At 42.3% G+C, this 22,407-nt stretch overlaps 1 long non-coding RNA gene across 2 annotated transcripts in view; it reads right to left on the bottom strand.

The window, feature by feature from the left end:
* The window catches only part of LOC120371503, a 110,702-nt gene that overhangs the window by 19,797 nt on the left and 68,498 nt on the right, over positions 1–22,407 (bottom strand). Inside the window, exon 3 of one of the 2 annotated variants that reach the window (XR_005584408.1) lies at positions 16,685–16,879. The exons of the other annotated variant lie outside the window; for it this stretch is intronic. This is a non-coding gene — a long non-coding RNA (uncharacterized LOC120371503). Of the gene's footprint in view, positions 1–16,684; positions 16,880–22,407 lie in introns of those variants that run through there. 2 annotated transcript variants of the gene reach the window in all.

Here is a 22,407-nt window from a genome sequence, read left to right as displayed (position 1 = left end):
TCTAAGAGCCCAACCCCCACATGCCCTCCTGCACCCAACCCCCCTGCCCCAATCAAGGTACCTCACTTTATTTTCCTTTACTTCCCATTACTGATCATACAGGAGGAGGAGGAAGAAAAAAAGAATGAAAAATGGAGGAGAGATAAGAGAGATGGTTATTTTTCTTAGCTGAGTTCCCGGGGGGGAGGGGGCAAAAATGAAGCCTCCACTAACTCTAAATCTGCCACTGTCAGAAGAGGAGAAGGCATGTCAGTCTCCATGTCTTTTCATGCCAAGGTCTCTCTGCTGAGGCTGCCAATACAGTTTCAAGTCGTAAGCATTATTTCTACCACTAGGAGGCATGCTCACTGAATAGAGGACTAACACTACCGATGCATTATGGGAGTGGAGGGTGCTTAACACTGTGCTGAGCTGAGTGCTGTATGAGCCAACACAGAGAAAGCCTGCACTGGCAACAACATTAAATCTAAGGGCAAAATAGCAAATTCTGTTATATCCCAGTCCTAGCCTCAGTTAAATTAATAAAAGATTTGCCACTGGGTTTAAAGGAAGCAGGATCGGGCCTTACACAGAAGCCTTATGTGAGAAGGACTTTAATTTTGCCTGAGTAAAGACTTAAGAAGAGAGTCCAGAATATGAAATAAAAATGCAGGCACATGGGCTTATTTTGAATTGTATTATCCCTGAAACACTCAGCTGTTACGTGACTGTTTCATATTGTTTTTTTTCCAGCCAAAGTAGATTGTTATCACTGAACTTGATAACTTAATAGTGCAGAATACTAATATTAATGTACAGTATATAGGGCTGTACCTTTCTAATGTCAGCAACATTCTTAAGGAATGTAAAGTTGAATCCAATCTGCCAGGAGAAGGTCAAGACCACAAAGAGAATAAATCACAGCATTGCTATGTGGACCTGTCGAAAGGTTAAGGATCTAAAGGACAAGCAGATACTCTAAAATATAAACAGCCCCTAAGGGATAATTACTTTACTGACTCTATTTGAGCACTCTTGAACAGATGGGTGAGTATGTTCATTGGCTGTTGCTATGTTATGTGAATCTATTTATTATCCCCTTAGATGGGGAACAAATGACACTACAGATGTGTTACCAGTTACCTCTCTAATCCTTTCCTCCTGAAATTCCTACTGATGTAGAAGTATATTCCCAGAAGTAACATTTCCCAGAGGCAGTAACTACTCAAAGTGAACCCAGTGAATGTCCTGCAGGTATTGTACAGATCAAGAAAGAGTGAATAGATTTACAAGAAATCAGGTTGTTCTTCAGAATCAATTAGCCATACTGAATTATGGTGATTGTTGTACAATTAAATGCATCCGAGAGAGTGCTGAAGATGCTGGAAGCATAGAATACATTCTTTATGTTTGTAATTTTATGTTAACTCAGGGCCTGTCATGGTGACCTCTGCAACAGACCTAATTGGCGGAGTCTCTCCCTGCAAAGGTAGAATTTTACTACACTGCATGGAGTTAGTGTGTTCATAGTCTGGTACCAGCGTATTTATCTTCACTTTTTATTTCAAAGTGGGAATAAGTTCAAACCAGTCTACTCAGAATGAGTGAGATTGTGTTCCACTCCCGAGTTGATTTGTAAGGGAGATGGAGATTGTACATGGAAACTCTCCCCTTTGTTTAAGGGCATAGGGTCCTTAAACATAAGGATGCTTGGGCAGAGGACCAGCATGAGGTTTACAGACCACTGAAGTCCTACTTAAGTCTATTTTGAGGCAAATTTCACCCAGGGAACATCTGGATTCCACTAGGTTAATACTTCTGCTGTTGGTCTGTTAAAGGGGCATGGACAGAGGACAAGATTATGGTCCTTTCCCTTCTGCACCAGCCATGCATGGAAGAAGAAGGGGCTACACCCATAGATTCCAAGGCCAGAAGGGACCATAGTGATCATCTAGTTTGGCCTCCTGTATAATACAGGCCATAGACCTTCCCCAAAATATTTCCTAGAGCCTACCCTTTTAGGTGTAGCCCTTGTTGTTTGCACCCCTTCCCACCCCACCATAATGGACCATCCTAGCAAGAAGGCAGTGGAGCAGCAGCTGAGCAATGCAGCACCTCTGAAAGTTGGAACCCTGTTCACCCACCCCTAAAGCTAGCACTGGCACTGCCTAGAAGCTCCAGGAATCACTGGCTCCCAGAGCTTCTGCTGGGGCAGTGGCTCTTTGCACTAACCTCACTGATGAGCTGCTTCTCCTTAGAACAGTTTTGATATTAGCAGTTCAGGCAAATTGTGTGGTGTTCGAGGTTTTGCAATTCTCTCAAACTATGTTTTTGACTTGAAGAAATGGCGTAAAAAAAAAGTTTTTCCTTAGCTAAAAGGAGGCCAGTGCAGTGCTAAATAGTAGGGAGGGAAGAAATTGCCACAAAATATTATTTATTAGTAGTACATTTAAAAGACAGACATTGTAGACAACTGGATGGTTCAGGAAATTGGTAATGGGCTTCAGAACCTTTGACCTCCAAGTCCTTAGTTCAAATGTGGCTCAGATCAATAGCAACCGAAACCTATTACTATCTGAGAATTGGTCATTAGCTTACATAAGATTCCTCAAAAACAATGGAGCAATGTAGACAACATATTTGCAATCCTGTGGTTGTGCTTACAATGGGCCCAGGATTCAGACAAACATGTGAGTTTGTTTGAAGCTCCAATAAGTGGGTAGTGGGAACTTTCCTTAAGGAAACAGAGCTAGTGAATTTTGACTAGTTTTAAGTGCATTTATGACACAATTGCTCCAGTCTTCGAACTGTTCCATTTAAAGAAATGTGACACTCATGTTTCGGAATTGCTGGTGCACTAAGGAACTTTGTGAAGGAGGGGTGGGGAAGGAGGAACAGAAAAGGAATGGGCCAGTAATTAAGTACTCACAGTGGGAAAATTGAATATATTGAAAAAAAAATCCCATGTATGTAACTAGTAGGACGATGAGTGTGTAGCATTTTTTTAACTAGCACTAAAAGACCCCCAAGCAATGGACCTAATTTTCAAACTAGGGCACCTCAAATTACACAGGTAGGTGGGTAAACTTGGCACCCTGGATTTCTCTCTCACCTGCTTTGTGCTCCATGATTCTTTTTATATACACCTTACTTTAGATATTAAGTTTAGAAATTGAGCTCCATGTGTCTGACCTGATTCTGCTGTAGAATGGCAAGAATTTCACCATCCTTGCCCTTTAAGTACATTTATTATTTCACCCTATAAAGATGACTGATTTCTCTCTTCTTTGATCCAAGTTGGAAATAAAATGGCTTCTAACAATAAAAACCGACAAATTGTACATTCTCTCCCTACTCTTCCCTTCAGGGTGCCTACAATCCTTTAAAGCATGACAAACCAACACAAAAGAGGGAGCTCTCTCTTATACTGTTCCTGAGCCTGTATCTTTGTTGCATGTAGTAGCACCAGTGCATAGAGGTGTACAAAGGAAAGTGGGAATGGTCACCTCAAGTCCTACAAAGTGGAAGGGCCACCTGGTAAAAGGAAAAGACACCAGAACACCAACATTAATGAAGTGGAGAGAAGGGGGAAGACTGCAAAGACTCTCCTACCTGGCAGAAGCGACAGCCACTAACTACCCAAAAATCATGAGCTACTTTAAATATTTGAGTGTATTTCAGATGCTTTTCATCATTTTTAATATTATTAAATATTATTTGTATTATCAAAGTACCAGATGCCCTAATCAAAATAGGGAACTCATTGTTCCTAACATTCCCCCCCTCTCCCACCCCTAAACAAACAAGGTCTAATCAAAAGTTACGTTAATGGAAAAGGAGTGACGGGTGTTGCTTTTTTTAATTAAAATTTTCACAAGTGCCCCACCGTGAATCTTTTGACTTTCTCTGCTTGTGATACTACTACTACCACAACTGCCTCAAACCCCTTAGTCTCACTTTATAGACAGATACTGTTAGTTCTGCTCACCATTTTATTTCATGTATCATAAATGAGCTAGTTCATTTTAATAAATAGCCATGCCACAGTCTTAGCACTAGGCAAGCTATCTTCCTCTACTGACAGTAATCAGGGCCAGCTCCAGGCACCAGCCAAGCAAGCTGGTGCTTGGGGCGGCAGATTCTATGGGGCAGCATCCGCCCAATCCTAGGGCGGCACGGCCGCTTTTTTGTATGTTTGTTTTGTTTGCCGATCTGGCCGCCCTGTAGGGGGCGGAGGAGGGGAGCAGGCTGCATGCTCCGTCTGCCCCAGCCGGTGCCAGGTCTGTAGCAAGCCCGGCAGGGCAGCCTGTGTCCTTCCCTCCCCGCCGACCGGAGCAGCACGGAGCCCTCCCAGCAGGTGGTGTGGCAGTCGGGGCCGTGTGGCGAGCGCCCCGCTGAAGCCCTGGCCTCCCCACTTCTTTCTTTCCCTCCGCTAGCCGGGGCACGTCTGCAGCACAGGGAGTCCCCCTGCACCCTGGCTCCAGCAGCCCCGCAGGTTTTTTTTTTTTTTTCCTGCTTTGCCACTCTGGCCGCGCCGCAGATTTTTTATTTTTTTTTTTGCACTTGGGGCGGCAAAAAAGGCCAGAGCCGGCCCTGACAGTAATGCAGAGCAATCTTGCAAACTGACTGAAGTCTTTTCCATTTAAAAAAAAAACAAAAAAACACCACCCCTTACCTTGATTTTAAATGGGTGATCCCAGCATTGAACAACTATAATAACCTGCCTGCTACAGTGATTATAGTAGTAGAGATCATCAGGTTACAAAAGGCCAAAGCTACACAGTTCTGTTCACACAGGCGACTGGAAATAACAAGCAGCCTGATATTCTGAAAAGTATCAGATTTAACTATATCTAGCTTTTGTAGGCTTGCAGAATACCAATGGACTTGGTTAGCTGGCACTGGTAAGTAACTCCTCTTCAGGGATACCCAAATCTTTGCCAAGTCATCAAGTCCTTCTTGCATTAACCATTCCTGTAATGGTTATATTATATACCAAATGCGTTGGTGGTGGTACTAATGCATGAGCCATTTCTTGAACAAATATAAAAGTGCATGATGATTTACAGGAGCTTAACTCATTTTGTATGACTCAGGTCCCAGGAATGAACATTTTTACACAGATTAATCATTTCTCTTTGGTCATTTTCAGCAAGAAAAAATGCATCCAGTCCTGAAAATTCTCCAGGCAAAGAACTCCCATTTTAAAGTTCAGGATTCCCATGCACAAAGGACTTGAAGAATTAGGAATAACATTCTCTTAATGTCAGAACGTGTGCAAAATTTGAATTAATAAAAACATCTGACTTTATGTCTACTTGTACTGTATCAGTGAAAAGAAACAATAGGGCCATTTAAGAACGTGATTATTAGAGTATAATAGTTCATTTGGAAACAGAGTTCTCATTTAATACAATTACATATTGTATTGTAATAACCTGGAAGAAAAATAATCTGGAGCACAGATCTCACCATGCTCTGAAAATAGGAACATATTGTTAAGTGCCAACAATATTAAAAATAAAATATTTAAAAATAGTGACTTTATTCAATTTTTGTATTATGGCGATAATGTCTAGAAGAGTGTCAATAAACACATCTAATTATGTTATATTTTATAGGAAACGGGATTAACAATCACCTACATTTAAAAAGAGCTATTTTCACAGAGAGATCATCATGCACAGACTGATGGCTCTTTATTCTTCAGAATAATTAACAAAGATGAAAAGAGACACTTTGACTAAACAAATAGACTTTGAAGTGTCCTTTCATCTATTCAAGGAATGGTGCAGATCCTATTGAGGGTCCTTTTGCCATGCCAAGCTTCCTGTGAATCTTAAGCAAAATGTCAATTCATCAGGACCATGTCCTACAGGTATTTTTCCAATTAACAAACACCTGGTATCATCAATCTACCTCTTCATCATGCAGTTCTTGACAAATGAAAAATTGATATTTTGGATATTCACTTCCTGTACCTGAAAGATTTTTTTTTTATGTCCCATTATATCATTGTCTCTCTTTTCCATTCTGCATTAAGGACCAGATCCAGCTGCCATTGAGGTCAGTGGGCCATATCTTCAGCTTGTGTAAATCGCCATCTAATCAATGGCGCTATACCCCTTTACACCAGCTGAGGATCTGTCTTTTGTGGGAAAACCCCCAACGGACTTCACTGTTAGTTGAGAGTGGCTCCTAAGTAATGACCGTGTGCTGTAAGTGATACACACATAACATGGAAGTTTTGATTTATGATCTGCAAAGATGCGAGCTACCCTAGAACAAGATGCACACCCTATTACATAATGGGGAAGGTTTGCTACAATTGCTGCAGCTCCTCAGCGGTTTCTCTTGGGAAAGACAGGATGGTGAGGTAATATCTTTTATTGGACCAACTTCTGTTGGTAAGAGGCACGAGCTACGCAGAGCTCTTCTTCAGGTCTTCATCAGCTCCATGTAAGGCCAAAAGCTTGTCTCTTTCACCAACAGAAGTTGGTCCAATAAAAGATATTACCTCACCCACCTTGTCTCTCTAATATCCTGGGACCAACACGGGTACAACATCTCTTGGGAAAGACCGATATATTTATTTACTGCTTGTTTCCCTTTTACCTCACCAGCCTTGACTAGGGGTTGGAATGGTGGGGTGAGGATGAGCAGCATAGGACATGCCAACAGAGGAGTACGTGTGTGACATTCCCCTCTGGTGTTGTCTGGACCGGTGCTCTGCTAGGCCACTCCAATCCTTGACTCTGGGAGCTGGCCTTACCCTGCTCTGCTGTGAGAACCTCCACTCCTGGACTGTTCACGCACAGACTCTGGCATGTAAGCTGCTCCTTGGATTGTGCAAATGAATGACACTAGCCAATATCTCTGGTCCCAGACACAACCCTAGGAACCTCCATCTTGCAGTGTCCAGTTATGTCCGCTGAACGCTGCAAGCTTATATGAGTTCATCAATTTAACAAAGAAATTTATATGTACCAGGCTTGTTAACCCAAGGGGAGTCTCTGACATGCTTCAAACCAAACACACTGCTTCAGGTAGAATAAACAAAGAGATTTATTAACTACAAAGCTAAATGTTAAGTGATTATAAGTCAAAACATAACACATCAGATTTGCTCAAATGAAATAAAAGCAAAACGCATTCTAAGCTGATCTTAACACTTTCAGTGCCCTTACAATCTTAGATGCTTCTCACCACGGTCTGTCTGGTTGCTCTTCAGCTAGGCTCTCTCCTTTGATCAGTGCTTCAGTCGCTTGGTGTGGTGTCTGTAGATGTAGAGGGAAGAGAGAGGAAGAGCATGGCAAAGGTCTCTCCCTTTTATTATGTTCTTTCTTCCCTCTTGGCTTTGCCCTCTGCTTCAGAGTCAAGTGAGCATTACCTCATCGCAGTCCCAAACTGACTAAAGGAAGGTCGGAGATGACTCACTTGAGAGTCCAACAGATCCTTTTGTTGCTGCCTAGGCCAGCGTTCTTTGTTCCTGTGAAGCTGAGCTGGGTTTGTCCCATACATGCCCTGATGAGGTGTGAACTGCATCTCTGCTCTTGGAGAGTTTTTGCCTGGGCTTATTTTAAGCCATGAAGACCTCGTAACTATATACATGAAATTATAACCTATAACGTTGTAAAAACAATTACTATAACATTACTATAACAACAATGCTCAGTGCATCACGAGCCTTCCGAAGACACTCAACATGACAAACTTGGCATTGGATACCACACAGTCAAAACAAGGATGAACATGGGGATGTTGGGTGTTCCCCTGAGATACAGAGCATCACAAGGTGGAAAACAGGAGAAGTAAAAATGATCATGAATAAACTAATCCCAAAAGGAGAAAGGCTTGGGATAAATCCTGGGAAGCATGCAGAGGCAAGTCCCTGGAGGTGAGGAAACTGCAGAGGCTTCTGACAACCTTCAAAAGCCCAACTGTGCATAGATGCATGGCACCTGAGCCTTCTGAAGGCTGGGGATGGTCACGGTGCTCCCTAACACAAACCAAAGAGCTAACAGGGGTTTGTGCTGTCGGGGGGAGAGAAAACAAGAGGACAGGACAAAGCCCATGCAAGAGCTGAAGAATACCCAGCATAATGGCTCAAAGCAGGGTATTAAATCTCTGATACAGCAAAGCACTCAAGCACAGGACTACCTAGGTGCTTAAAGCTATGCACGTGCTTTCGTGCTTTGCTCAATCAGGACCTTAAGTTTTGAATATGTTCTTATTTGTCAGCATTTGTCTTCTTTAATGTGAAAGCCAGTAAGTCACTTTGTTTTGTGAAATATGCATCTGACATCTAGGGGTACGTCTACACTACGGGACTATTCTGAATTTGCATAAACCGGTTTTGTAAAACAGATTTTATAAAATCGATTGCGCGCGGCCACACTAAGCACATTAATTCAGTGGTGTGCGTCCGCGGTCCGAGGCTAGCGTCGGCTTCTGGAGCGTTGCACTGTGGGTAGCTATTCCCTAGCTATCCCATAGTTCCCGCAGCCTCCCCCGCCGCCCCTCGGAACTTCCGGGTTGAGATCCCAGTGCCTGATGGGGCAAAAATCATTGTCGCGGGTGGTTCTGGGTAAATGTCGTTAGTCACTCCTTCCTCTGGGAAAGCAACGGCAGACAAGCATTTCGCGCCTTTTTCCCCTGGATTGCCCTGGCAGATGCCATAGCATGGCAATCATGGAGCTTGTTTTGCCTTTTGTGACTCTCACCGTATGTGTACTAGATGCCGCTCACAGAGGCGATTCAGCAGCGCTACACAGAAGCATGCTTTTGCTTTTGCATGACAGCAGAGATGGTTACCAGCCATATTGCACCATCCAAACCCTTCCGTAAATTGGAACTAAGATGATCATGGCTACCAGTCCTTTTGTACCATTTGCTGCTGTCATAAGTGCCCCTGGCTGCTCTTAGCCAGGGGCGCAAAAGCCAAAATTGGGAATGACTCCCTGAGTCAATCCCTCCTTTTTGGTATCTAAAAATAGAATCAGTCCTGCCTAGAATATAGGCAAGTGTACTAGATAACCACTGTATCATAGAACCAGAGAGCACAGCTGCTCTGTGTCAGATCCTGCAGAAATTGTGATCTGTATGCTATTCACAGGGGGTGCTCCTGTAACAACACCACCTGTTCATTCCGTTCTTACCCCAGCCTTCCTGGGCTACCATACCATTGTCCCCCCACTTGTGTGATGAAGTAATAAAGAATGCAGGAATAAGACATGGTGACTTGTTAGTGAGAAATGAGTGGAAGGCAGCCTCCAGCTGCTATGATAGTCCAGACAGGACATTAAGCAGTGTGTAGGAGAGAAGCCCAGCATCCCTCTGCTAGTCCAGGGGCAACTGAATCTTTTCTTTACACATGAAGGGTGGGGGCTGATGGAGCTCAGCCCCCTGTTGCTATGATGACGATGGTTACCAGCCATATTGCACCATCCACCACCAGAAAAAATTAGGGCCAGGCGCCCTTGATCGACCTGACGGATGCTAGTCAGCATGGTTACTGCCCCATGTGCCAATAGGCTGATGACGAGGACGGTTACCAGTCCTTTTGTACCATCAGCCACCCATGGCAGGGGGGGAGTGATGATGTTGGTGTTGACGGCTGCAGCATCGTGTCTATCTGCAGCATTCAGTAAAGATAGGGTGACACGTAAAAGAGTCAGAGGATTGTTTTCCCTTTAGCTTCTGGGGGTGTGTGTGGGGGGTGAGTAGATTGCCAAGCTATGCCCTGACCCACCGCGGACACTGTGTTTGACCCTAGAAGCATTTGGAGCTCAGCCAAGAATGCAAATACTTTTCGGAGGCTGCAGGAACTGTGGGATAGCTTCAGTCCTCCAGTCTATGGGCGTCCATTTGATTCTTTGGCTTTCCGTTACGCTTGTCACGCTGCAGTGCGCTGAGTCCCTGCTATGGCGTCTGTCTGGAGATTTTTAAAAAAGGATTCTGAATTTCATCTTCTGTAACGGAGCGCTGATAGAACGGATTTGCCTGCCCTTACAGCGATCACATCCGCATGGTCCGTGCTGGAGCTCTTTTTTTATTTTGATTTCGGACTGCATCGCCACCCGTGCTGATCGGAGCTCCACGCTGGGCAAACAGGAAATATTCAAAAGTTCGCGGGGCTTTTCCTGTCTACCTGACCACTGCATCCGAGTTCAGATTGCGGTCCAGAGCGGTCACTGGTGCACTGTGGGATAGCTCCCGGAGGCCAATGCCGTCGATCAGCGTCCACACTAACCCTAATCCGATATGTTAATACCGATACTAGCGTTACTCCTCTTGTTAGGGAGGAGTACAGAAACCAGTTTAAAGAGCCATTAAAATCGATATAAGGTGCCTCCTAGTGTGGACGGTTGTGGCGTTAAATCGGTTTTACGCTCCTAAAACCGATTTAAACGCCTAGTGTAGACCAGGCTTAGGATTCTTGAGGCCACATTTTGCTGTGGTGCAGACCAAGTGATTTGGGCCTCTCTGTCAAAGACACACTTATTATCCCTCGCCTCCCTTCCCCATCCCTGGGTGGGAAGTGACGTGACAGTTTAGTAATGCCTCTTCCTCTTGAGCAGAAACTTGGGGTGAATTGTCACAGTCCTTATTTGCCCCCTAGTTTCCCTCCACTAACACTGCAATGCAAAGCAAAGATAAAAGGGATTAAACTAAGTGTGTCTCTTCCTTTCTCCCATGCTCAGACAGACTCTGACAAAGTGAGGGAGATGGGGATAAAGCAGGGGCTGCTTGCCCAGTACTTCCCCAAACAAGTGGGCAGAATAGGAAATTCCTAAGTTTTACCTCTCCTTGTAGAATAGCTGGGTGAGCACACAGGAAAGACAGTAAGCTGCTCCACAAAGAGGGATGAAGTAATTTGCTCTTCAGCTACAGCATTTTGGGTGGAGGGGAGGAGCAGCAGGGGAAAAACGATTGTAACTTAGTTCATTTTCTGGTCTGCTCTCAAGGTCATGCAGCTACCTACGCACCACCCCATCTGCAGGGCACTGTCCTGTGAGAACCAGCCTAGACTGAACCCCTTCCTTTCCTTCTGAATTAAATACAGAGACATGGTCCTGTTGTTGCAGGGTGGTTATTTACATCTGATTAGACCAGAATGCAGACAAACCTCTTGTAACAAGCAGCTCGATGGGCTCCCATTTCACTTTCATGTGTAATGCTTAACACGACTACAGCAGGTCGCCACTGTTACTGAAATAATGAATTTCTAAGCTAGATATTCTAAATTAAACCAGAGAACTCAACTCCCTTCTTTCTGCCTCCCACCTTTATACCCACCCCAGAAAACTAATGTTCAGAACATCTGATTTGTAGTCTGAGCAAGAAATAAATCCATGTACCATAAATCATCAGAGAGGAACAATTTTGAAAACTGCAGCTTGTACTTGCATGTTGCTACAGTTGAAGGAGTAAAAATAGAACAAATAGCAGTTCCATAGTCACACTTAGGAATTCCATACTTAAAAGGAAGACTTTGAAGGTTAGACTCAAACACTGGGTAAGCTGTATTGAAACATGCACACTGAATACTGGATCACATCTTCAATCACAGGCCAGTTTCCCTGATTGATTTTTATTATTAAAATTCATATATCATCATGGAATCCCTCTTTGGTATGTTTCCTCACTAAGCACAAGAGAGTATGCCAGCCTATGAAATATTAACATTTTCCCCCTCTTTATTTGGAATACATTTTTTTTCCTTTTTTTTTTTTTAAAGTTCTTTTGGAGGAAAAAACCACCCTGCATTTTTAGTCAAAATGACAGTTCTTGCAAATGGGCATAGATATGGCAATGGAGCACTGTGGGGGGGGGGCAGTCCCCGGAGCGAGGGGCTGGCCAGGGGCATGGCATGGCAGGGGCAGCCCCGCTCCACCCAGCCCAGTGCGAGGGCACTATTTACAAACTGGCACACTGTGCCCCCACACACCCCCAACTGGCCAAGACTGGCCAAGCTACTGCATCAGTCCCAGGCAGTTCAGTTCCAGGGAGACAGGTGGGGCCCCACAGGTGGTGGGAAGAGACTGCCTGGAGCCTGAGGTGCACTGCGGTCCAGCCAGGAGACAGAGAGAAGCCGGTAGGTGGGACCAGGGTGGGGAGAGGAGCCCTGGGCCGGCGAGCGGGCAGGCCGAGAGGAGCAAGTGGTGAGAACGGGGGAACCAGCAGGCTGGCGGGGTCTCAGGGCACAGTGCAAGCAGAGCAAGCTGGTGCCCCTTCTGAGCATGGGCCTGGCTCCATGGTACCACTGGTGCCATTGTAAACCCGGCATTGGCTGCACTGGATATAATAACTCTACAAGCTGGCTCTATTCAAATTCACCATAAACTCCATTATTATGAAGCACATTTTTCTATAACAACCAAAATTGTGTGTGGGCTACATTGTCCGCTCCTATGCAAAAGTGCAATGAGGAAGACAGCAGAATGCTAGCTTTCTACAGCTTCGAAGCAGCAGAAAGCATGATGTACCATACCTGCAAGTGAGAAGAATTAAAGGGCACAAGCTGTCTCATACAGCATACAAAAGATCTCTGGAGTGATATGGGGAACCAGTAGAGACACAGTGCAGTACCATGGATCTACATGTAGGTACAGCAGAGTGCCAATTGCTGCCCAGCCTCATGATATGCAAGATCACAAAGAAGTAAAACAGGAGCGGTTGTATTAATTTAGACAGAATATATGGGCCCAAAGAGTCAGAGCTGTTAACATGACTGTCCACCACAAAAAGGTTTTAAACAAGGTTTGGGGTTTGGTATACAGAGATCTTAGCCTGCTCAGTACATGGCAAACACGCCATAAAAAAAATCTTTAAATCCCTTTATCAAGAATGCAGAGAAGGGAAAAACAGTTAAAGCATTTGAAATGTAAAGTATTAAACAAGGTTTTCATTTTAACAACATCCCTTATTCCCTTTAGCTGGAGAAAGTCTTAGGGTATGTCTGTACTATTCGCCAGATCAGCGGGCAGCGATCAATCCAGCAGGGGTCAATTTATCGCGTCTAGTCTAGACACTAGAAATTGACCCCCCAAGCACTCTCACCCTTGACTCCTGTACTCCTCCAGTGTGAGAGGCACAGACAGAGTCGATGGGGGAGCGGCAGCAGTCGAATCAGCGCAGTGAAGACACACCGCGGTGAGTAGATCTATGTACATCGACTTCAGCTACATTATTCACATAGCTGAAGTTGTGTAACTTAAATCAATTCTCCCCCTACCCCCTAGTGTAGACCGGGCGTTAGAAAGAAACCCTCTTGTTTTACAGGCTCTTAGATGGTAATAACTGTCCTTTTGGGGGAAATGAGAAAAAGTTAAGTTTAGATGGGCTGGAGCACTTGTAGAAGTCTGATCTTGTTTCCTAAAAGGCAAACAAAGACAAACACACACAAAACGGGGAAAGCTTCTGTCTCTGGTCTGGACTTTCACTTGCAACCTCACTGCTGGAAAACAAAACAAAACCAAAAACCATAGGCACAGCACTTGATCTTATCAGCCACTCCAAGACCTGGCAAACCTGCATCTGCATCAGGCTGTTTAGGGCATTGCTTTTAGCTGCCTTTCTGTAGCAAAATATACAGTCTTGGCCAGCTAAGTCACACTCCTATTAGAGAGAAGGAAGAAGCAAGACAGGAAAAAAGAAATAAAGTAGGGAAGAAAAAGAAGATGAGGGAAGGAGGAGGGGGAAGGGGCAAGAAACAAAGTTTCACGTGATGGAGATGGAGATGTCATCTGGGTCCCTCTCTGTGGCCCGCTCCGGTCAGGATCAGAATGACAAAGGCTGGCTGGATCCTAGAGTCCCCGGAGATGGTAGGGGTGGCAGTCATGATGGTGAAGCTTGCACCTTTCCCTTCTCTCATCTTTCAGTCAGTCAGCATCATGATAGCCAGATTTTTCCCTCTCCTAACTTTTATACACACATCCATTCTTGTCTTTTAAAAAGGACCCTAAAAGGGAATAATAGGTGAAATAGAAAATCCCTTCATTATTTTGTCACCAATTAAGCTCAATTTGACACACCGATTTTGGTTCATTGATTTCTAGTCTAACACAGCTCCTAAGGCATGATCTTAACGCTGTCCTTGAATTATATCAGTAGGCCTCTTTGTTTGAACTCCTTCTGCATAGTTTCTCACCACAATTTATTGTTATAGGTTATTGTGACTTTATAAACTCTCTCACAGTTGAGCTCCCTATTAAGGTAAATTTGTAGGCCCAATTATCACAACAGAGTTTGTGAAGCAGATTGTTACACCATGTTTGTCTGTATTCTACTCTAAACATATTAGAACAAGATTGTGGTTTTGATTTGGGAAGGGATTTGACCTGCAAGATCTAAGGCAGTCAGGATGCCTTCAGTATTGGGAGCAGTCCCAGGCCAGCTCCAGAAGGTCAAACCATCTGTTGTGTTTAAGGCCTTGCCTATATTAGAATTGCAACAATTCAGCTAATTATTAAAAAAAACCCAAAACAATGTAGTTAAGATAGTGTAAACCCCTCATGTAGATGCACTTAAAGCAGATTGAACCTCACTTGCCTGAATTTAATTATTTAGCAACACAAGCTAAACTGTTTTAAGTGCATCTACATGAGGATCTTGCACAGGGTTACTTAGCTTTAATACTGATTTTGTACAGTTATCTAATGTCCTCATCACAATAGTGTATGAACACCTCCCATCAACGCAGACAGAGTTCATATTAATATGCCAGGACATTCAATCAAGTTTTTCCATGCTTTTTTTTTTATATATATATAAATAGTCTGACTCATTCTCACTTTTTTAATCTGCTTCTCCTACTTACACCCTGGCTGCATTCCTATTTTTGGCTCTTAATTCCCCAAGTAATAATCCCCAGACCTGAACTACTTCTGATTGCCTTCTTTTTTTTGCCTCAGGTTACTTCACAAGCAACATCTCATGGAATGATTTGTCCCCTCGTTGTCTCCAGTAACACTGTAAGACAGTAATCCCAAGCAAAGATATAGAACAGGGATAAAAATAGCTTAAACAACACCATCCTGCCGTATGTGTTTGGTCATTTCAAACAATGACTAGTGCAATGCCGTGTTATTCCAAGGAGAAGTTAATCAAAAGTATGGCTTAATTTATTTCTTTTAAACATACCAGGATACTGTCTACCCTATGATAAAAATAGAAATCTGATTTTCCTGAGATGCTTAATCAGATCATCAGGGGTTTCCATGAAAGAATTTGTCATTTACATCTTATATTTTATTTCTGCAAAAACCATTGTAATTGAAGCCCATGAGGCACTTAATCGGTCCTTAATAATCTGCAAAGAATGCCCCTTGAAAAAATCACTTAGCTTAATGGAAACTCTTGATAGAAATAGCTAACTTGTGAGAGATAAGCCTTTATTATTATTATTTTTAATCTCTAGAAAACATGTATTAAATACCAAACATTTCCACCAGTTGATCTATACCAGGGATCGGCAAACTTGGGCATGTGACCCGCCAGGGAAAGCCCCCATGGTGGGCCGGGCTGGTTTGTTTACCTGCCGCATCCGCAGGTTCAGCCAATCGTGGCTCCCACTGGCCACAGTTCACCACTCCAGGCCAATGGGAGCTGTAGGCGCAGCTCCACCAAGGGGCCACCAAGGGGCTTATCCCAGTGGAACACATGCCAAAGATTGCCGATCCCTGATCTATATACACTGCAGTTATTTTCTCCATCTCTTACTCAATTGCCTAATATTTTTGGACTTTAAAAAGTTTAAACACATAGTTTAGCGTGACTTCAGGTTTGGCATTCACTTAATTTGTTGGGGATTGGTATTTGTTTTGACAGTCCACCCTCAGAAGTTAATATAACCTGGACATTTCCAGAGAGCTCTGAAAGAGGATATTTACATATTTACACATGTAAAATCTCCTCTTACTCCACTAATTCATTTCAAGTCAATAGAATTACAGCATGCAAATTAATTGGAAAGGAATGTTGATGATTTATTAAGTTACTTTTAATGGCATAATGACACGTCTTATGAATGACATGAGCTATTAATCTGGTCCGTAGTCTATAAACTTAACAATTGGATAGAACAGCTAATAACTTTGCTTAATTACAAACTAATTGCTTCAAATGTAGCCTGTGAATAAGTTTTCAGTGAGTTTTAGCAATATGGAAAGTTAAAGTATTTGATGTGCCATTGTTATGATCATTCAAACCAAAGAGATTAAACAGTGGTTGCTGAGTTTCTTAAAAGACCAATTTATGTCAGTTTATGAATAAAATTTAACAAGTTTTCCTGCAAATGCTATCTATCTAGATATATTCTGTACTCAAAAAGAGTAAGTGCTGTATGTTTGGAGAGGCTATGCTATATTATTCATACCAAACAAAGTCTGAATCCCTGCTTTAAATGAAAAATTCAGCCTTAAGTATTGACTCACAAGCAGTGCCTCCATCATTAGTTATAAAATCAAAGCAAGCCGGTAAATAACGTATCCACAATTCAGTTTGATGATTTCAAAGGAAGTTTACACTATTTTTTCTATGGAAAAAGATGTGGCAGTGAATCAGTTCTCAAGTCTTGTTTTGTGTGTATAAAGCCAACAAAATTTCAGAGGAAATGAATTCCAGAGTCACTGAAAAGTGCTACAGTGTTTCTCAGCTGCAGAGCAGGATACAAATCCTTATTCTTTTTTTTTTCCTGTAGGTGCAGAGGTGCTACTGAATACCCCGAAACAGACACCTCTTAAACACAATGCTAGGAAAAGATTGATCTTTTCAATAAAGTGTTCCTTTTTTTTTTTCTTCTTCTTCTCTTTCCATGGTTAAATGAAAGTCAACTGTGGAAGCAAACCCCTTGTCGGCTACAGGTTCAGTTGACTGTGTGGTTCGGTGCATTTATTTACTGAAAAACAGAGCAGAGATTTGCTTTCAGAGGGGAAAAAAAACCTATAAAGGCTATTTTTAGGGAGCAATTCTTTGCTGTTGCTGCAATTTGCGGTGCCACAAATGTCTGATCACTATCCCTTGCAACCTCCCAGCGTGCAATTGAATAGCGGTAATGGAAAGTTGACAGTGGGAAAGCACAAAGAAAGGGGAAAACAATACAAATTTTAGTTTAAGAAATGTGTTCTTACCTTATTTATGTTAGGTATTTGAGTAAACTTACTGTTTGTTTTTTTTGTGGGAGGGTGTCTTGTTTTTTTAAGAATGATTATTATAGTATTTAATTGTGCTTTTCCTAGGCTACGCAGGAGAAGAATCAAAATATTTTGGAAGCTATCATTTGTTTTACATTATGAAGGCAAAACTGAGTCACCCTACACGCCAAAGCAGGGAGGTAAAGAAACATTAGACATGCCATAAGTCCCTGTGCAAAAGCTACCTATGATGCAGTTTACATCATGGGTTCTCTCTCCACTCTGCCACTCTCCACTGTCCAGCATAGCACCTATAGACAGTCAAGCCCCCAGTTTGCAGATCAGAGCACGAACGCTTTCTTAACATGGTCCAGTGCAGAGTTTGTATATTGCCATATGCATACAGTACATCTAACATGTTCTTCACACTACTAGTTTGAAGTAGTTAAGGTGAATGACACATGGAAGATTATGATGGATGACTGAACAAACACACACCACTGTTTCTATTATCCATAATAAATTTTGGCATCTTGGCCCAAATTCAGGTGTTCTTACTGAGGCAAATATATAATATATCTTGCAGCTTGAGCCTTCCTGTCCTGATACTATCTGTGGCAATGAACCCCACTGAGTGAAGCTTCCTGGCCAAAGGATGGATGAGGAATTGGTTATTTTAGTATGCTATGGAATGTTCATTTAATGAGGAACCATTGTTTATGTGCATCTAATGCCTGGTGTCCTTTTGAAAAATATTAAACAGAATTAGGTAACAAATTTGAAGATACTTCTTATTCTCAATGTAGGTCAGATTGTCATTGCAGATTTAGTAAAAAGGAAATATTTTAAGATCAAAACAGGTTATGAGGACAGGACCATTTGAATGCTTGCGCAGGAGCTGGGTTTGCCCCTGCAATGCTATCACATTAGTATTTGTGGAAAATGGGAAAGATATCCAGTAGTTTATTTTGCATGCACTGAAATGCGAGTCAGGCTGGAGAAAGAGTACCAACTTTCTCATTCTTTCCAGCAGTGTTTGACTTGAATAGTTTGCAGGGTGAGGTGAGACTCTCTTGGAAGTTCTTATCCCACATGGGAGCCTTTTTAAAATCACAAACACCACTGGTGCCTTGTAAAGACAAATAAACTACTCAAAGCACCTTATTCATAAATTGTGTTATCCTATAGTTCCCATCTCCAAAGGATTTTTTAAGAGATACAAAGGGGAAGCAGGAGCAGGAATTGAGGCCCCATTGAAATTATTTTTGGCACTAAATCAAAGGAGAAGGGGAGGTGAATAAAGACCTTAGTGACTGGTAGGTGAAGGCTTAGCAAACAAGACCCTTTGCCCTTGACATTATGTTATCCAAAATTTTCACAGTTAAGCTCTATGAGAGCTTAAGAACAAGGCAAGAGGAGTAAGTGACAGTGCTTAAGGACTGATTTATCTGTTCCTATTTCTTTAAATAAAAGCTTCTGGAAAGTACAGCAACCTGCATGGAACTTGGTAGGAAGAGCAGGGGCTACAGGCATGAAGGGTCTGGAGGAAGCATCAGGAAATCAGTCTGTGTGCACATGACTTGAATGCTACTTGCAGTTGCACACCTTGGTAGCTAGGGCTCCATATATCTACAATTAAAATGTCTCTTTATTAGGAGAGTTATGTTAATACCCAGAACACTGTACACAAAACAGAAAACATCTGTTTTCCATGGAAAATTTCAAACACTTTTTTTGTCTGCCTAAATTTTCCCATAGGCGGAAAATACCCCATTTTCTGAGCATCTCCAGTGATTAATAAAGTGATTTTTTGACATTTTACTGAAGTGAATGCTCCCAGTCCTAGCAAAAGGAGAAAGGGTGCACACTGTCTGCCCCTTACCCTCCTATGACTGGAGAAAGGTATTGGAAATGTCTTCAGATCAGAACTTTGGTACATCTCATTAATTTAGCAGGTTGGGGGGGGCTAGATCATGCCTAGTCTTAACACAGATATTCTGGGGTAGGAGGGAATAAGGATTCCTATCTATATTCTGCAGCCTGAATAGAAGTACCATATCACCTGATAGATACTGTCCTCAAAGTGAGTGGATGGGGAGGAATAGGAACAGCTAGCATCATGGGTCTAGCCTCCTTTCCTGCCCTCCACCCCCGAGCTGAGGGAGGAAGAGAAAATTTGTTGCAACCCATAAAGGGGTGTCTTAGATTAGCTACCCCCTTTCTGCTATGCAGTCAAAGAGGACAGGAAGGCACTGTGGTCTCTGAAACATAATGCCTCACTGTGCTCACCCCTAGGGTGACCAAATAGCAAATGTGAAAAATCAGGACAGGGGTGGGAGGTCATAGGTGCCTATATAAGAAAAAACCCTTAGTATCAGGACCGTCCCTATAAAATTGGGACATCTGGTCACCCTAGAGTGGAAGGAACCTACACACTGACCCGTACTCAGAGCTGTGCTTGATGGTATAATCTAGCTCTAAATAATGACCCATATGATTTCAGATTATCCCGACTGAACACACGGAGTCATTGTTAAGATTTCTGGCAGTTTACAATTCCAGAAGAAAGAGGGGATAATGGCCATCAGTACGTATTTTTCTGATTAAAGAATTAACAGATGTGTGCTTGTCAAACAGCAAATATTATAGCCTAGTCAATAATTCTTTTCCTCCATTGGTAAGTCATTTCTCTCTCAGGCTTAGCATCTTTATGCACGTTTATGCAATAAAGTTTTCCCCAAAACGACAATACCCTCAAATAGCGTGAGCAAGAAGTTTCAAAACCTTTGCTCCAAAGAGCAAATTGAACTAATATCCATGTCAATACTCAATCTAAACATGTTAGTAGAATTAAACCATTTCAATTAATCACAGCCAGGTAAAGTCCCTGAGGCACAGTTAAAGATCAAAGAACATATGCCAAAATCTCAATAAATAAAGAAGTTGAAAGAGAAGCTTGTAGAGAATTTTTAGTCCAGGTCAGTAGCAGAATCTCCTGTTGTCTGCTTTTTGATTTATCCAGCACCCTCTGGGGATCCTCTAGCACCAATACATCTTATCTCTAGAGAAGAAAGAGACAAGACTGGGAGTCATGAGCCCTGGTTTCTATTTCTGGCTCTCCCATTTTCCAGTCTGAAGTCAGGCCAGATTCTGCCACTCTTTTCATGTTGAGTAGAACTTTGCATATCTTGTCTTATTAAGAACAATGATATTACTCACAGAGTAAGGTACCACTCAGCACACAAAGAATTTCACTTCTTGTCAAACAGGCTTTTTACTGTTATAAACACATTGCTTCCTTTACTGGGTATTCAATTACTGTAAATCAGCCCCATTTTATCTGAAAAATTCATCCGGATTTGGAGTCAGATGTATAATATAAATTTGCAGTGGTAACACAAATAACTGCACTAGGTGAAAGTTTTACTCCCCTTGTACTAGTTTAAAGCCACTATCTTAGTCAATAACATACTGAACTGATCCTGCACCTTTATTGATGTGAGTAGCCCCACTGAAGTCAACAGAACTACTCTCTTGAGTAAAAAGTGTTTATGCGAGTAAAAAATGCAAGGTCAGACCCAGTCAGTAAACCAAGGATGATGCATTAACCTTTAATCCACATATCCAGGCACATCATACCAACTGTGATTTTAAATACAGCTTTGGAAGATGCACACAAAAAATTCCAGTGTCAGAAAATGCACTTTAACATCATGTATTGGGGGCAGGGGGGCGGAGTATGGATGACTGTTGATGTTTTGTTTTTTGCAGGGCTTCTGTACATCTTATGATTGCTACAAAAATATAGTCTAATCCTCAGTTACCTTGCTTAATACATTTTTGTGCAAATTATTCAGAACATTTTAGCTTCAGGGAAACTGTTCTCATCATCTTCCTTACCACGTGGAACTAGCTGAAAGGTATTCATGAAAGATTCACTAGGGCCAATCTTCTATGAGTATAAGCAACAGCAGCATCAATATTTCAATGTCTAGAAAATGTGACTATTTTCCTGCCTTGAGTAGATTGTTAGAAATCATTGCATTTTAATGCATTCAAAATATCACATGAGATTCTGTGAGTATCTTGCTTATGATAATTTATTGGGGGAGAGCAGTGTTTTTTCCCCTAGCTACTATTTGAGGACAATGGATCCAATAATATTTTATAATATACTTATTGCAATGGCGGTGGAAATGTGACTTGTGATCTTTTCATCATGGTCCTTGTAGACTGCTAGTTTCCCAGGCAGTGTCAGCTGTCACAGTGGCTTAGAGCTCACTGAGCTGTTTTTAGTTACTCATTCAAATATTCATAAGAATCGAGGGCTGCAGTTTGCTGTCTGGTAACAACTTCATTTTCTGCTCATACCAAGAGTGTCCTTGTGGGCTGCTTCTCTCAGTCCTGACTGGCTTTTTCACAGTCACATGACCTTTCAAGGATAATGGAGTTTCCTTGGGAGTAGGCAAAAGAAGCATGTTCTACCTTTTATCTTTGGTTGGCTGGACGATGAAAATAATTGTAGAAGACAGTTATGGATTATCAAAAAGACATTTGAAACGATCAAACCTATATCAAGCACTGGTTTGTGCTACTAGACAAAAAAGCACATCCTTTAATTATTTACCATGCGAGACAGCTCGCACCTCAGGAAATCTCAAAATGGTCACATTTTTGTGAAAATATTTACTTAACAATATTGTACTTGAACACTGTAATGAAAACAGGTGCAATTTCATGTAATGTTCTTGGGAAAGACCAATGACTGTGACATTTCACTGCATGGGGCAAATCAATGGAGTGCAATGTTTCTACTCTTTCATTAAAAACACTTGTTAAATAACTCTTCAGGGCAGCAAAATTCTGTGCATTTTCTAAAGGAATTAGCTGAAGACTAAGGACCTGCAACCATTGTCAGTTAATAACATGGTGCTATAAGCTTAGTAATAGCAACTGCTACTCTAATAAAGTACATAAAGGCACTTCTTTAATTAAATCATGGCATTTTCTGAAGGCTGATGACATTCTGCAGTTTGTTATAGGCCGATTCTGCCCCATGTACTGTTGGGAGCCCGAGAGGGGGGCAGAGAGGGTCTGTGCAGCCCCTGGAGGAATTCTGGCTGATGGCCTCCTAGGAAGCCCAAACAAATGTGTCTTGTACAATACCTTTGAAGAGTTTGCAGAATATTAACCCCTTCTACATTTCACCACTCTGCCATGATCCTCACTTAAACCTGTCCTCTTTTAGGCACCCGGTACCCAGGGGTACTCTAGCAGAGGAGCGATGGGAAAT

The sequence above is a fragment of the Mauremys reevesii genome, linkage group 9, assembly GCF_016161935.1.
Source record: "Mauremys reevesii isolate NIE-2019 linkage group 9, ASM1616193v1, whole genome shotgun sequence".
Classification (NCBI taxonomy): domain Eukaryota; kingdom Metazoa; phylum Chordata; order Testudines; family Geoemydidae; genus Mauremys; species Mauremys reevesii.
This window is presented reverse-complemented; position numbering and strand designations above follow the sequence as displayed.